The sequence below is a fragment of the Cydia fagiglandana genome, chromosome 10 (genome assembly GCF_963556715.1).
Source record: "Cydia fagiglandana chromosome 10, ilCydFagi1.1, whole genome shotgun sequence".
Taxonomy (NCBI): domain Eukaryota; kingdom Metazoa; phylum Arthropoda; class Insecta; order Lepidoptera; family Tortricidae; genus Cydia; species Cydia fagiglandana.
In genome coordinates this window covers 10,240,468-10,254,970 of record NC_085941.1, presented here as the reverse complement: position 1 = coordinate 10,254,970, position 14,503 = coordinate 10,240,468, and the positions used below count along the sequence as shown (strand labels likewise).

The window sequence follows — 14,503 nt, the reverse complement described above, 5'->3', positions numbered from 1 at the left end:
TAATATAATAATATTACATATACATAATAAGTACATGTATAATCACATTGGCTTGGCGTCTTCCCACCACCAGGCGATAACAAACACGTCTCAATATTATTATTAGGTTCCGAATAGCGGTACAGTTGTTTAATGACAGCGTTTTACACAAAAATAAAACGCTAATTAAATAACTTACCCTATTCGGAACCTAAAGTTTTAATCCTGCCTGGTGTAAATATGTATAATTTTGAGACAATGAGTTGGAAATTTGTTTTTGCGACAACCGCCAAAAAGCAAACTGCTGTGTGGTGGGAGTGTGGGAGAGAGAGGGACGTATATGCTAGAAAAGGACAATACGACCGACAACAGGGTTGCCATTCTCAATATTATTATTAGGTTCCGAATAGGGTAAGTTATTTAATTAGCGTTTTATTTTTGTGTAAAACGCTGTCATATAAACGCGCAAAGCATTCCCGCTCACTTTACTGACTTTTTGATGACTTTCGAATCTAGTAAAATTGACGCTATTCTCGTATCGGAATCTTGGTTCAAACCCTGCTTACCCTCTACATCTTATTCCTTGCCAGGCTACCGCTTAGTGCGGAATGATCGTGCATGTCGCGGAGGTGGAGGGGTTGCAATATATATCCGTTCTCATATTCCTTTCTCTATCCTTACCATGTCGCCTCAACCGCTTTCTTCTAACACCGCAGAGTACTTGTTTCTTGAGCTGAGCTTCTCTCACTCAAAACTCCTTCTTGGCGTCTTCTATTCTCCCTCTCTTCGAGTTAACTACTTCAACTGTTTCGAAAAGCTTCTTGAAGATCTTCTACCATCTTACAATCACCATATTATTATGGGCGATTTTAATACATGCTTACTCAAAAATGATTTTCGCTCAAACTCACTAAAATCTATTGTCGATGCTTGCAACATGACCATTTTACCTTCTGAACCTACACATCACTTCCCAAATTGTTCTCCGTCGCTCCTAGATCTTACTCTGGTCTCCTCTACTGATCATGTTGCTAAATATAATCAGTACTCTGCGGATGCCTTTTCCTATCATCATCTTCTGTTTCTTTCATATAAAATCCGTCCCCCTAAGGTGTCTCCCAAGGTTCTTCATCAGCGCAGTTTTGATCGGTTGAATGTTGATAAGCTTCGCGAAGATGCTCTCTTAGTTGGTTGGAACGCGATATTGGAGGCGGATACCGTAGATAAAAAAGTATCTCTTTTCAATTCTTTTCTTACGCAGATCTACGATATTCATGCTCCGTTACGTCCGATTAAAATCAAACATGTTCCTGCTCCCTGGCTGACTAAGGAGATTAAGTCACTCATATCCAAGAAAAATTCGGCCAAATCTAAATATAAAGGCAACCCGACTGACAAAAACAAAAGCAGGTATCATACATTGCGTAATAGATGCAGTACCGTGTGTCGTGATGCCCAGAGGAGTCACATCCACAGGTCTGTTGAGAATGGTGATCCTGCTAAAGTCTGGAGATTTCTCAGGTCGTTAGGAATAGGGAAATCTGCACAAGATTCCATTAACACTAATATTGATATTGATCGCTTAAATCACCACTTTTCTACTTCCGCCACTTTTTCTGGACCAGCTAAATCTGACACTCTCAACTATCTTTCTAACATCCCAACTCCTGATCACCCATCCTTCTCTTTTACTCAATTCACCGACAGTGAGGTTAAGAAGAATATTTTAAGTATTTCATCCAATGCCGTCGGGGTGGATAGCGTCAGCCGTAACATGGTCTTACCTCTCCTTGATGTCCTGGTACCTGTTATTACCCACATCCTGAACCACTCAATTTCCTGTAATATTTTCCCTTCACTTTGGAAAGACGCTGACGTCATTCCCCTTCCAAAAAAGTCAAATCCTTCCTCTTTCTCTGACTATCGCCCAATTTCTATCCTCCCTTTCCTTTCCAAAGTCCTCGAGCGCCTTGTACATCATCAGTTAACATCTTTCTTAAATAGACATGAGCTCTTGAATCCTTTCCAGTCCGGATTCCGAACGGGCCATGGTACGGCTACCGCACTCGTAAAAATTACCGACGACATCCGTGCAGGAATGGACAACAGAAAGGTAACCGTGTTATCGCTGTTGGATTTTAGTAACGCTTTCAACACGGTTGATTTTGACGTTCTGCTCGGAATCCTGCATTCTTTTAATATATCTCCTGCGGTGATTGATTGGTTTAGTAGTTATTTAAAAGGTCGTCGGCAACGCGTAAAAGTAGATTCTCTCTGTTCTTCGTGGTGCAGCACGCTGGCCGGCGTTCCGCAGGGTGGCGTGTTGTCTCCTCTTCTTTTTTCTATTTTTATAAACTCAATTACTAGTAATCTTTCTTCCTCATACCACCTTTATGCCGATGACCTACAAATTTACTCTCAAGGCACCATTAGCGATCTACCTATGATTATCAACTCCGTAAATCGTGACTTGGGTAACATCTCGGATTGGAGCAGGCGTTACGGACTTTTAGTCAACCCAACCAAAACCCAAACGATAATTGTAGGTAGCTCTAAACTTATTCCTAGGATTGATTTTTCTGTGCTACCTTCCATTACGTTTGATGGTGTCCACATTCCATTCGCTAAACAGGTAAAAAATCTCGGGATCATAATAGACTGCACTTTATCTTGGATCCCTCAGATTAGCGAGGTAAGCAGGAGGATGTTTGCATCAATGGGTGCTCTTCGCCGACTACGTAATTTCTTGCCTTTCGCCACGAAAATTGCGCTATCAGAATCGCTTCTTATGCCTATATTAGATTATGCCGACACCTGTTATCTGGATCTTACTGAAGACCAGCTTAGTAAACTTGAACGCCTTCAAAATCTTTGTATCAGATTTATATTTGGCCTGCGTAAATTTGACCATATTTCCAACTTTCGTGCCCAGCTCAAGTGGCTCCCTATACGTCTTCGACGTAATTCTCATACCTTAGCTCTTCTCTATAGCATTCTTTTCAACCCCGCTACTCCTTCATACCTTAAAGAACGTTTTAGTTATCTCTCCTCCGTCAGGCCTTCACGGAAATATCAACTTGTTCCCCCTCCTTCTTCTACGAAATTTTATAATGACTCCTTTACGTTTCGAGCTGTTCGTCTGTGGAACAGTCTGCCGTTAGACATTAGGTGTGCTAAAACTCTCCAAAGCTTTAAAAACCTTCTAAAGAATCATTACTTATCTCTTCCTTAATGTGCCCCTGTGTATATATTATATATTTATATATATTGTGTTTGTATTTTTGTATGTGTTTATATATATGTATATGTATGTTATATATATTAAACTATTTGTTTGTACCTATTGGTACATATTTATATAATTGTATATGACCGAATGTGTAATCTTATTCCTGTAACTTATTTTGTGCACTACCTGTTTTTAAAAGTTTTCTATTCTTTATATCCTGCTACCCCAAGGTTGTCTGGAAGAGATCGCTTACAGCGATAAGACCGCCTGTTGCTACCATTATTTACACTGTAAATCTGTTATTTTATTTTTCTTTGTGGTGCAATAAAGAGTATTTACTTACTTACTTACTTACTTACTACTATACTACTACTACGACCACTACTACTACTACTACTGACTACTATACTATAGTAGTCTTAATCTTCTTAAATTTATTTAACACATTAACAAACACATGTAAATATTGTAAATCCGGTGGCACATCACTGGCTTCATTTTGTCAGAAAAGGGTCTAATCCAATGACCATAACTGCCCTCCCAAATAAAAGGTAGCAATGCTCTGGGTGGCGGCGTTTATGGCCTTATGGCCGACCTGTGTGTTCCCAGGGACTTTTTTGACCCTAGCTTATTACACGGCTTGACTTTCAAAGAAACTTAACGCTTATTGTTACTGAAGTATATATTAACTATGTTGTTTAAAGAAACTAATTTTGTATTTAAAATATTTTTTATTTTATTTTATGTGGTATTTATTTCTAATACAATAAAATAACGCATATCGGCACTACTTTGAAAAGATCTCGTATGTCACACACTCAAAAGTTAAAAGGCAGTAACTCCGTATGCCTCCTATACACAGATACCACATTTTTCGTTTGATTGACATAACAAGATACGAGTTTTTTTTTTCAAAGTAGGTAGTGCAGGCCGCGTAGCCAAGATGCACATCGCTTACGCTCCGTAGCGATCGAAACGCAACTGTCACTGTCACACTAATACGGAAGAGTGATAGAGAGACATAATGCTTTTCGTTGTCGAAGCGATAGCGATTGTAACCTCGGCTAGGCCGGCTGATGTATTAATAATAAACGCTCTAACGGCTAAAACAAAATCTATATCTGTTACAACTGAAAAAGGTTTAAATTTTTTTAAAGTAGGTAATTAGTAGGATTACGAGTAAAATCGTATAAGCCTAACGGGGATTAAGATACGACCTGATTGACGAATAAGGAAATAAATCTCTATTATACAATTTTTGCAGCTGTATCTGCGACATCTGCGTAAAATTTATAACCTCCTGAGACTAACTGCCGTATTCGAACTTCAAGATATTCACAAGAGACGACACGTACTAGATCCATTCTAGATACGTTATAGTTTACATATCAACTAGTTCTCTTTTGTAGCGCAATTCGGCCAACCAATGTCACTTTTACGTTAGATATTTATTAGATGTGAATTGGATCTCTAAGTCATATCCTGTGGAAACCGTTCAAGAGTTCCAGAATCGCGCAAATGTCAAATTTGACAGGTTAGATCTTAAACATATCGTTATCGTATCTTGGTGATGTCTAAAAGATGTCTAAAAGATATCTAATAGATGTCTATTTCAAAATCCGAATCGAGCCGTGAATGTAGGTACTTACATTACAATGTAGGCACGCATTCGTGCAACCTAATTTGAACCTTTCATGAACCAAATGAGGTACGTAGCATTTCTTTCGTTTCATTGATTTTAAAACAAACGAAATAAGTTCTAATTTACTTATAAAATAAGGTTCAAATCAAATTAGAAAAAAATAAAACTTTATATGGTGTGTCATAGGAGGTTAAACGCATAAACTTTATTGAGATGACGTTAGACGCGGTACCTACCCAAGCTATGTGGAAAAAACTAAATACATATAAGTAGGTAAGTGACGTGCCCCATCAAAGGGTTCCCAAACCTACGAGTTAAAACCCTTCTGGCGCTACACAGCTTAGTATTAAATTACTCTTAGCGGTGCGGTAGCTTGTAGTACTCGTACCTACCTTCAATAAGACAAAATTCCTCGGTTTATCCCAGTCCCGACGGGACCCGTTGCAACTGTAAGCCGTTTAATTCCTGTAATCCCACTATTAATAATAGTTTCTTCCTATCACTATTCGATATTAATTCACCTGCGAATAGCCTCTATTAAAACAGACTATAGCATCCCAAGCAGTACCTTGACTTTATACAAAATACAAGTAGCCAAAACCACACTGTACCTACACATGCAGTACCGGTTTTATTTTTAGTTTTTTGCCACGACAATCTTTGTCTATTTTATACAGGATCTCTTTCCTTTATACGACAAAAGTTGCAACCACACTACGCAAACCTAAACCACAACATGAATTGACGCTAAATTCAGTTAGTTATAGACATTTTTATTTCGCGCAATCATACTGAATTTTGTTATTTATTTCCATACGAAATTGAAATCATAAATATATTTTTGACAAAATTAAGAGTTTGGAGATGTTAGGCTATCATTTTAAAACGACTTTCTGAAATAACATGAAATTGGACATATGAACATTCGAATAAATGTTGTAACATGAATATAAAACGAAAACTAACTACAATTAAAATAACTAAAGATAAAAATGAAAAATACCAATTATTTCCATGTAGGTAGGTATACTTAAGTTAGTTTCCAAACGGCCCAGGCCCATCGCGGAAAAAAGCTAGAAAGACGATGGTGATAATATTAAGTTAAAATACTGTGAAGTCATTTACTGTGCACAAGCATACTTTATTTTGTAATTTGTTTCCATGTAAGTGAGGATTGGATAAATGGAGGTGTAATAGATAGGGCGGGACCAATTTAATAATAGCGTGCGTTTTGGTGCATCACTACCGATTTATTGGCGTTCATTAAAATACTTGGATGCACTTGAAACGTATATCTTCCGCCAATTAAGATCAGGTATTCTCACTTAACAGGGGTATAATATAATTATAGGAAAACGTGTGAATTGTTAGTTTCGTATAGAGTGTATTGCGAGTTATGTTTACTCTTCGATTTGATTATGAACTGTAAGTTAATAATAATAAGGTTGAGATTCGCAAGCACTTCTGTTGGACTGTTTTGTATAGCTAAGCAATATATTTTTTATAAAATATAAAACAACAAATACCTATAGACACACTAATATAAATAATATAATACGCCCATTAACAGCATTTTTTTTTTATCTTTGATATGAATTTTGTAACCTTTAGGTAATCTTGACCTCAACCTGATTTAATTTACATTAAATTTTTGTAGAAAATATTGTTCAAATTAACTACACAAACTAATAGGAAACCGATAGCTAATTTCGCAACGCTTACCATCGGCCGAAATAGCTCAGTTGGGAGAGCGTTAGACTGAAGATCTAAAGGTCCCTGGTTCAATCCCTGGTTTCGGCAAATCTTTTTGCTTTTTTTAATTATGTTATTACACTACTTTTGGTTTGTATTGCATAGTGATGTTTTTTACCAGCTTGAAAACGGTTGTTTTGCATATGTTAAGATTTTTACCCGAATGCCGAAGGTGTATTTTTTCAGAATCTTACCTACCTATGTATTTCTATCTACTTAATTTATCGCGAAAGTAACGTCGTAAATCGAAAGAAATTTTAAAACTAAATTAAAATACTTAAGTCCCCATTACGTAAATACATAGTAATATTAAATACATAAATCATACTATCATATTACATAGTCTTGTATCACATGTAATCAGGCAGGATGATAGGCCAAAGTAGTGTAGTGCCCACAGTTCACCAGTCAGGAATTAGGATTAAAGGATTACAAGGCACGCACTCACGCACCTAACTGCATTACCGCACTGCACTAGGGATTAAATTATGTCCTTTCAGCCCGCTGCGTCTGAAATTGGATTTTCGCACTGATTCGGTTTAGGCGCAACGCGCGTGCCGATTTGCCTCGTTAAATGGAGTTAGAACTATAGCAGTTTAGGTATATACCTAGTAGATTTTATATTAGAATAAAATAGAATAATAGCGCATTGGTATTGAATGACCAATACAGTACGGCTACGGTGTATGCGTACCATCTAGCGGGCTTTATGTTCATTTACCACGACCTTGGTATCAAGAAAAGTGTTTAACTAGTTGGTAGCAGGTAATTCCTTTGTTCACCAACGGGCAAATTTTCATCAAAACAAGGCCTAACAGCGTTACATAATCTCGTTTGCCAGAAATGTCTCGTAAACAATTTTGCTCGTAAATTCAAATTGACAGCTGTCACGAATCTTACGCCCTAAATCCACGTGTGTGTGTATATCCATGCGGATATTGTTGGCAGATTATCATAGTATTGATGTAAATGTGAACAAATTAATGCTTTTGATGGTGAATATGTATGTTCAAGGTGGAATATAATTAATAATTTATGAATGGACGAAGAGACAATGAAGGCCTAAATATTTTTTACTAGTTGTTATACAAGACATCTGCCAAACGCTTCATCTAAACTAACCAATATAAGTTGACATCCGATGGCGCATAATTTCTTATGGACCCGGAGGTCAAGTAATATAAGGGCTTAACAAGACTGTTTTTAAAATAAATGAGAATGTTAGCAGTGGGGCTAGTTTATCATTATCATACTCGGTGTTTCATACAATTTCTACGTTTTCAAACAAAAATGTCATAACGTGTTTGGCAACAGCAACGGTGTTACAAGTGATGTGTTAGTGCCTATTTTTCTATTTAGGTGCTTATCAGAAAAAAAATTACCTAATAGGTATTTTTTAATTTTCTTCTAATAATTTTCTTGTGTTAGTGCCTATTTTTCTATTTAGGTGCTTATCAGAAAAAAAAATTACCTAATAGGTATTTTTTAATTTTCTTCTAATAATTTTCTTTCGAATAGTAACGAGTGATATCGGTAAAATATGCTGCCGTATTCGAACTTCAAGATTTGCACAAGAGACGACACATAACTAGATCTATTCTAGATACGTTATAGTTTAGATATCAACTAGTTCTCTATTCGCAATTCGGGCAAGCAATGTCACTTTTACGTTAGTAAGATATCTATTAGATGTGAATTGGATCTCTAAGTCATATCCTATGGAAAACGTCCAAGAGTATCTCCAGAATCGCGGAAATGTCAAATTTGACAGGTTAGATCTTAAACATATCGTTATCGTATCTTGGTGATGACTAAAAGATATCTAATAGATGTCTATTTCAAAATCCGAATCGGGCCCATGGCTTTTTTACATTAAAGATGCATGATGCGTATAATTATCTGGTCAGCAACTTGTCCGGTAGTAGATACGTACATATATTCAGTTATTGAAGAAGTTCGACAAAACTATTACTAGTTCCAAAAAGGGCCGCGTAGGTGGCGCGGCGCCACTGCTCCCACTTTATATTGTATGCAAATTCCACACACGAATAATAATTATGACAAAAATCATTTAGAATTGTCCCTATGAGTGGCAAGCCGCAACCCGTTCTCATAATGGGTTCACATTTTAAAACCTAATCTTTTATTTCATACCGGTTTTTACTTGTATGTAGACCCTTTATTACTGTTGGTACCGTTCGATGCCACTTGTTACTGGCTGACGGATTTTTAGCATTAGAAAAGATACGTCGTATGTAGATGTTGGTGGCATAAATCATAACAAAAAAATAAATGGTTGAGTCTAAGAAGCATTTGAATTTTCGTGGCGGATAATCTTATAACTAGAAGAAGCTACATTTTAAACCATTTCAATCTATCAACCCATTTAGCACTTTTAATAGTTATTGCTTCCCGCTACTAAGAATTCCCTAGAACAATTTAGTCCAACACGTTTTGTGACAGATAAGTAATTTTTGATAAAAAATTTAGGTAGGTTAGGTACTTATTACTACGTACTGAAATGACATGTCTCAAAATTGACTTCCAAGCAGCGGGCTACAATTTTTTTTCTAGTTTTTCGTATTCGCACTGTGTATGACTGTTGGTGCCACCCTGACGGGTATTGAAAACATTAGTTGTCTGACAGTTTACAACTGTCAAATAATATGAAGATTTCATTCGATGAAAGTTCACTTTTTTTCTATCCTGTGTTGTTGCCGTTTGTATTATCCCCAACACATACTTCGCACATAGAGTCAGACCAAGATAAGTTGACAGCGATTTTGATAGCCCATACGGTGCAAGTGTTAAGTCAAATTTCATAGAATATTGACGTTTAAAATAACACATGCACCGTCTGGGCTATCAAAATCGCTGCCATCTTATCTTAGTCTGACTACAAGCAAAATGTCTGTTTCTAAGGCAGATACCAATTCAATAATCACGAAGATCTATTACGCGCCATTTTTGTCAGATATCGGGTGTAATCGTCGCATTTCCGTTGTTTTCCCTTTAAGTGGAATGCAGTGTTGATAAAGCATGTGTCTTGTTATAGATAAAATTATACGTCACCAGACCAGTCCTCATTTTAATTTTATCATAATGTATCTTTATATCAGACGTATAGACAAGTTAGACGCTTTTTACTTTTGAATTTTTACTTAGGTACGTGATGTACAATATAATAAAAACCTCTTCCCAGTTGATGAAGTAAAACTTTCAACATTCTACTAAATAGACTAAGCTTACTCGCCTAGGACAGACGGGTAAGAAGACTAAAGCATGTAATTATATGCGAATCTAAAATTAGCAAAAAATAGAGTTATGATAATGATAACCATCTACTTAGCGAACCAAAATAAAAGGCAGTAAGTAGGCTGCAGTATTTAATTCCCCATAATTGACCGACGCAGCGGCACAAATTGAACGATTACACGATGCTCACCCCACTTTAATCAATAACCGCGTTTTAAATATTCACTTAAGGGAGAGACAGATATTATTTAGGTATTTGCCTGACAAATCTTTGACAAAAAGTAACTATTTATTACACATCTACATATATATGTCCGTCCTATGACGGTACATAATGCCTTTATCGTGCGTCCTGCAATGTCCATCGTAAGTTCCGTACATTCCGAATTAAATCAAATAAATCTTAAATTAAATTAGTTAAATTTTTAGATAAATCGGCTTTTACTAACTTTGCAGAAAGAAAATCTGGATTTACCGAAAAAACATATTATGTCAGACCGTGATATACCAACCAGTCCAAGGTCAGATTTTCTCGTGTAGCAGAGGTTATTGACACATGATGTAAGAATCACTTAGGTATGAATTGGAAAATCATTTACTCATTTACATACATATGTAGACAACGCCGTCAAAAACTTCATTTTTTTTATTTTAGGTATCTACACGTGTTTTATTGTAAAGAAAGAAAAAGGTAATCGTATTATTCATTATTGACCTTCAAAATTCACAATTCTCATAGACCGACAGACGTTTTACATATCGAGCATTATTTTTTGCCATTAACATTACAATTGCAAATTTAGCAAAGACTACGCCTTAAACACGCATGACATAAATTATTTTTAAGCACTGAACATTAAATATCCTCATTACGCGTCGGAACGCCTCCAAAACTGTCGATGCATATTTTAGAAGCAGTTCCGAGTACAACGGTACAAAGAAATATGGGAGCAACTTTAAAATTTCGTGCTACAATTAACCGAGGAATTTCTGTATTAAATTTAAAGCATTAAGAACACACCTTTTATCTCCGTTGAGATTCGTTGCTTCACTGGTAGGTACTAATTAAAAATAACATAGTGACTACAATACATAATCATATCAATTCACAAGTTCCTGCAATTGATAAACACCAACACAATGCTGTTTGCAGTGGTGCTTTTAATGACACCTTTTTTTGCACAGTCAAAATACTCGTAGGTTGGAAAACATTTTTTGCACTAAAATATTCTTGAGGTCACAACTTTAGGTAATCGTAGTGATTTTGTGGCATCTTAACAGAATAATGAATATGTACATTAATATAGCAGTATCTACATAGTAATAAGCAGTAGTGATCGCACATGGTAAGGTCACGCTCCATCAGACTATAATCCAAGGCAAGAGTATGCCACCGCACCCTACAACGCAACAATCGCAACATCTTTGTCCTCGTATCTGGATCCTATCTATGCTAATAGCAATTGTGCACGCTACGGTCATCTGAGAATATTCTGAAAAAGCCCTATCTTCATCATTAGCGCCTCATATCATATGCAAATCACCGACAACTTGGATGCCACAATTACGGCCGGTGATTTCACTTAATTTTTCGTCTCCTATTTCCCTTCATTTTCTTCAGTATCTTTTTAGTTTATGATCTTAGCATAATAAACGTATATTGAAGGTGATGATTTTGGGTGGTCTACCTTTAAAGTAATGATGTTATTATTTATATGGGGTTATTAATGGAGTGTGTGCCTCTCAACTGTCTCATCAAGATAAGTTTGTTTTCAACGAGAACTCATTAGTATTTATCGGATGAACGATTGACTTTTAATGTTTATCTACGTTTTAGATGTTTGAATTCGTTAGATTTGGGATCAAACAAGTAAATCTTAGTATACGATGTCGGTATCGCATAAAGTAATTTTTTTTTTACTTTAATTAAGAGGAATTACATTTGGAGAAAATTCGACTAGGAGATATTTTTTATTTGAGAGATCCGTTTCATAAGAAGATAGAGAGAGTGCTGCAAGTTTTAGTATTGGAGTACGAATTTTGCGATTTAATTCGCGGGAAAAATCTAACAAAACAATTAAAGTTTACGAATCATGTTCATTTTAATATATTTCGGGTCAGTGCGGGTCACGTCCCAAAGCCGACCAGTCACCGTGGGAAACGGGACTATTTGCCCGGACATTATGTTGGCCTCTCCACGCCGACCAAACACTAGACGCCTTTTGTCCGAAAATGTAATGGGAACAGATAAATAATAAAAAAGGAGACTTCAATGGGGCGTTAGACGACTCGAGAGAGCCACTTAAATGAAAGACGTATGAACAATGTTGGATAAGACATCCTTGACAAATAAATACCAATGGGATGAGTGAGAATTAGAGGAAAATTTAAAAGATTTGAATATCTGATCCCGAAAGTTATCTGGTGCCATCGGAGCCAAAATGTTGACTTTAAAATATAACTATGTACCTATAAATGTGTACAGTGCTTCCAACTTATTGTCGCGGCATACCTAATCCTTATTTAAACTGGAAGGGGCATAAGGGCACTAACTACCATGGCTCCATTCAAATATAATAAAAAATTGCCACAACCGAATGCAGAACCTTCTCTTTCTTGGAATCGAAGTCGGTTAAAAAATGGTTAAGATTTATGGTAGTATTTAATTACTACAAGAATTGATACGTTGTAAAACGCTTTATTTTTTTATTATTGTCAACTCCGCGGCACTCCTGCTCCGAAGACGGCCTCAGAAAATATCCGCAAGCGAACCTAATGGACATGTAATACCCGACGACTTCAAACACACGAGTGGCGTTAAAAGGACTCAACACAACCCAATATTTTTTAACGTGTGGTATAAGCATAGACAGGACGAGAGATGATTTACCTAACATCACTATGAAAAAGTTCGATTGCGCTCCAGAAGCACTAAAGTGTCTGGGTGTCTTAAAACTAAGATTTTGTCGAAGAAAATACGACGCGACAGCGACACGTACCAGGGGGCCGATTTTTGAATTTCGATCACTCGATTTCGTCACTCGAAAATCGGTGGAAAACGGCGAAATGCTAATTTTTGAAACACGAGCGATCGAAATTTGGAATCTAGTGGTATTGACCACTCGATTTCAATTCTATTAGTAGAATTTAAACGCCTAGCAGTGGAGATATTATTTAACGAAATACACGAAATCGAGTGGTCGAATTTTAAAAATCGGCCCCCTGTTCTGTTCAGAAAGACAGGCTCAAAAATTTAATAATTGCTGATTGTTCAGATTAACACCCAGCAAATGTACATAAAGAATACATTATCACTCCAAAAAACAAAGATGATGAGGTTACTGACCGGAGACATTTCAATCCTAGAATGTACTTTCGCACTTGATGCACTCTTCCTTGGCTTGCACCAAGCGGCTAGACGCTGCAGTCCAATATTTACCAAGTGGAGTATTTTTTGTCAGGCCCGCAAGGGTTGAACGGCTAGGGTGTTTGGAGAGACGAAACCTTCATCATGGAATTCCTTAAATTGTACCGCAACAATATAAATAATATAATAAAGGGATCTCTATTGTTGCGATGACAAGTGAGGGTTATTTGAACTGCTTTGATGGATCCAATGTTTGACGAGCTTAGAGGAAGGAAACATGTTTTTTTAGTTTTAATTATAAGTCCGTGAGGCCACTTATGCCCACGTTTCGTTCCCGATTTGTGTTCCTGATGTTACTTAAGTTTTTCAATAGTCCTTTTACAAATGTATAGTTTTGCCTGTTTATTGACCGAAAAATATTTCTGTTTTGTCGGTAATATTTTGTTTTATAAGAAATGTAAAATATGTCTGTATTTTTCACAAGAACGGTAGTTGTGTTTTGCCTTTTAAAGAAACCGTATTGATATGGGTTCATGAGCGCGTCCAGCAAAGAAGTAAACTGCTGACGTACTATTAGACGCTCAAGAACTTAAGAGAAGAAATGGGACCGTAGTCTAATTGGATTTTTTGGCAAAAGAGAAACGGTAAGATTAAGGTAAGATTTCATCTCATACACTACTTATGCATCTACATAAGAATAATAAGATCAGACAATTAAAAGCCTATTACTAAATATTCGATTTAAAATCCGCACCTCAATAAAAAACCTCCTTTCGCATTTTTCTTTTATAAAGTACTTGTGTCTTAATCGTCAAAGTAAATAACAAAAAAATCTCAAAGCCAAGGTTGCTTAAAGCCCAATTTTTGTATTAAAGCAAGTACTAGAGTTGCCAGCGGGCCGGGAATGTTTGCCGACCTCTCCACCGCTATTGTACAGAGTCGAGGGAATCGCGGCTAACCCAATATTTGACTATAACATTATAATTGTGATGCTGAATTTTTATTTCCAATGTCCAATGTTTTTAGTCGTGATTTTGCTAATTACATCCACGTCATCCTTCAATCTCTGTTCATGAATAATAATCGGCTTCGTAAAGGCAATTTGGATGGCAAAAACTTAGGACATTGATTTCAATCTCCATGCATCTCCCTCACATTTGTATATATCAGCCACTTCTTCATCTATTTGGAATTAATCGCCATGGAATAGCAATCAACGTATGCAATACACCTGCCAACCTGCCAAAATTTTCTGATTTCTTTAAATATCAAAGCTTAG

General features: G+C 36.5%; 1 non-coding gene across 1 annotated transcript; it reads left to right on the top strand.

The window, feature by feature from the left end:
* The first annotated feature begins 6,577 nt into the window (after positions 1–6,577).
* Positions 6,578–6,650, top strand: Trnaf-gaa (transfer RNA phenylalanine (anticodon GAA)). Its single transcript has one exon. It is a non-coding gene; the product is annotated as a tRNA-Phe (tRNA).
* Positions 6,651–14,503: the final 7,853 nt, after the last annotated feature.